Raw genomic sequence first — 3,568 nt, 5'->3', positions numbered from 1 at the left:
TATGTATGTATTTTTGTATAGACTATAAGATCATAGCTTTATTGGATGGCTCTTTTCTTAGATTTTGTATCTTGTGAATTTCCAGGCATTACTACTACTAGCCTTCTTGCACTATGGCTACTCTCTAGGACATCTAGTTCAGAAAACATATTTAAGCAGTTTTCTCTTTTTTCTTTCCTTTTGTGGTTTAAAGTAATTTTTAAAAAATCAGATTAGCAAGACTCTAAGCAAATGAATTTAGAGATTTAGTTTTCCAAACCCCACTCTTCAAGGATTATGCCATTATTTTGTGTTTTTCGCCAATTATCTACCTAAAGGTTTTTTCTTTTCAGTTGTAATTTTAAAATTAGAACATATTAGAAAGCTTCTTATACAGCCATACTTATCTTGTTAGACATAGTTCCCATTCTTTTCTCATTAGAATTTATTATGGTACTCACTTGACAGAATGTACTAAAATTGGAACAGTACAGAGAAAATTAGCATGACCTCTGTGCAAGGATGACACACAAATTCATGAAGTGTTCAATGAAAAAAGAATTAATTATGCTTGCAGTCATCAAAATGTCATTTGAAGACACTATATTAGCTTTCCTTTTAGTCTTAATAATGGCATTCTACCTATCCTTTTTTAACTGAACTTTAAGGAAAAAAAAATCTATTCTCCTAAAGTCTAAGGTACACTTTTGACCCTATCAATGATTTCCCTTCCAAACAATGGAAAGATCCAAGATCACATGGCTACAATAGTTCCTGTTGCTTCTACTTCACCAGTCCAAGCTCAGTTTGTTGATTTGAAGGAAGCACTTCATATCTGGGATGCTTGAATCTGGAGAGATAAAGACAGATAGAGGGTAGATAATGGTGTCAATGAATCCCTAGGACACGTAAAAAATGGGAACATTAGGAAATGTGGAATGGTAAAAGAGATTGTTGCTAGAGAAATCAGTCAATCAACTATTATTGATTGTCATCATATTGCCAGGCACTGTGCTAATCATTGGGAATACAAATGAAAAGGGAGGGAAACATACTGAAATCCCTGGCCTCAAAGAGGTCACATTCTAATGGAAGAGAATATCAGTTTTTCCTGGCACAGAAAGATGCATCTGCAAGAATGGGGTGGAGGCTTGGGCAATCATGCATAATTGTCATAGGGATTGTAGAATTCTCATAAAACTAAAAAAATCTTTTAAGAAAGAAACATTTCAGGAAAAAGAACTTGATAACTCTTTGAATCTAGAAGATGAATTGTTTGAAGAAGGCACCATGAAGATACCTGAAGAAACCTCCATCACATCAGAAGACCCAGAATGAACCATGGAGTATAATTGATTAAACTGTGGAGGGTTGTAACACATTTATTTTGTATGTATACTCTTATGCCAAAAGGGGATTGCCCCCAATTGGCTTTTTGTCAATGTGCCTAATAATCATTGGTTTTGCTCTCTTTCCCTTTTATTCCCAAATTATTGTAATTTATAAGTTGATTATGTTTACATGATACATTAGGGAGACTAGTCTCCCAAAGTGTCCCAGGGGGATTGTGTAATTTGAATCTGTTATCCTAAAAACTTTAATCCCCAGCAAAACTATGATTCTCAGCACCCTACTCACTTCCTGTCATTATGTGCTGACATAGACAGGATATAAATTGGGTGTAGCTCTCTCGTTCTCTCTTTCCTTCCTATTGAAGCTTTGGTGGAGTGGGGATTTTTGAGCAGGTAGAAAACTTAGTCACATGGTTCTATTTTGTCAGATAATAAACTTTATAAAAATAATACTTGAAGTATTGGACATTAATTTAACTCATCCAGATGGAATCTCCATTCCATCTGAAATCATTTTTTTACCTTCCATCTTAGAATCAATACTGTGTATTGGTTCCAAGGCAGAAAAATAGTAAGGGTTAGGCAATAAGGGTTAAGTGACTTTCACAGGGTCACCCAACTGAAATCATAAAGAATTTCTTCCAAATCTTATTTCCCTTCTAAGCCTTGCTCTCTGGAGTTTGAAATGCATTAGCTAGGCATCTACCATAGTTTCTCTCTCTCTTTCCCCAGAAAAATGTTGATAGTTCACCTGTCTATGAATTTCAGAAGTCATCATGGACCCTATTAGGGGTGATAAGCATGAGAAGAAACTGTGGAAGTAAAAAAAAAAACCCAACTTTAATTGTGCTTGAGTTATTCAATTCCATGACTGGTCATGGATTATTTGAGATCCTCAGTTTCTACCTACTTAGCCCCTTCTTTAAGACCCACACTCTTTTGTGCTATTGCACTTATCTCACCTGATGATCCAGTGAAATCTCTTTACCTCCATCAGTTTCTGCTCATTTTCTACTATCTCCAGAAATCTTTACCCCTTTGCAATCTTTCCTCAACTTCTGCAGCTTCTCCAAGGCCTTGACTTCCTTCCTTAGATCTCAAAACTTTTCAGATAGCAAAATCCCAGGATGGTGCATGTCTGGGGGTGGGCTTAGGTGGTGAGTTCCAAGGTTGAGTGGGCAGACTCTGAGATCTGTACAAAGATATATGGAAAAGATGTTGGGACCCATGATTACGAAAGGTGAGCCCTGGAAAAGGAAGAATCAGGAATGTGACTCTATGAATTAGAAGCAGGCATACCACTCAAACTACCCCAAAATTATTTCATAGACCTAGAAAAAACAACAAAGTTCATCCAGAAGAACAAAAGGGAAATAATGAAAAAATATATGAAGGAAGGAGAATTGGCTGTACCAGATATCACACTATACTATAAAGTGGTAACCATCAAAACAATCTGGTACTGGCTAAGAAATAGAATGGTGGATCAGTGGAATAGATTAGGTAATCAACACATGGCATTTAACATCCACAGAAATTTAGTGTTTGATAAACCCCAAGATTCACACTTTGGGGGAAAGAACTCACTATTTGACAAAAACTGCTGGAAAAACTAAAAAGCAGTATGGCAGAGACTAAGCATGGACCAACTTTTTACACCATACACCAAAATAAATTCAAAATGGATACTTGAGATAGAGATAAAGTGACACCATGAACAAATTAGAGGAACATGACAAAATTTACTTGTCAGACTTATGAATGAGGGGAAAATTTATGACTAAACAAGGCATAGTAACATTATGAAAAATGAAATAGATAATTTTGATTACATTAAATTTTAAAAGTTTTGCACAAATAAAGCCAATGCAGTCAAGATTAGAAGGGAAACAACAAATTTGGAGGGAAAATTTATAGCAAGTATCTCTGATAAAAGCCTCATTTTTCAAATACTTAGAGAACTGAGTCAAATTTATAAGAATACAAAATATTCCCCAATTCAGCAATGGTCAAAGGATATGAACAGGCAGTTCTCAGAGGAAGAAATTAAAATGATCCATAGTCATCTGAAAAATGCTCTAAATCACTATTGATTAGAGAAATACAAATTGAAACAGCTCAGAGATACCACCATACACCTACTGAAGAGGCTAACATGACCAAAAAGGAAAATGATCAATGTTGGAGAGGATGTGGGAACATTGGGACACTACACTGTTGGTGGAACTGTGAACTGA

The 3,568-nt window shown here is 35.6% G+C and overlaps 1 non-coding gene across 1 annotated transcript; it reads left to right on the top strand.

The window, feature by feature from the left end:
• Positions 1-434: 434 nt before the first annotated feature.
• Positions 435-536, top strand: LOC130455738 (U6 spliceosomal RNA). Its single transcript, XR_008913832.1, has one exon. It is a non-coding gene; the product is annotated as a U6 spliceosomal RNA (small nuclear RNA).
• The last annotated feature ends 3,032 nt before the right edge of the window (positions 537-3,568 follow it).

Source organism: Monodelphis domestica, chromosome 7, assembly GCF_027887165.1.
Source record: "Monodelphis domestica isolate mMonDom1 chromosome 7, mMonDom1.pri, whole genome shotgun sequence".
NCBI lineage: Eukaryota > Metazoa > Chordata > Mammalia > Didelphimorphia > Didelphidae > Monodelphis > Monodelphis domestica.
This window is presented reverse-complemented; position numbering and strand designations above follow the sequence as displayed.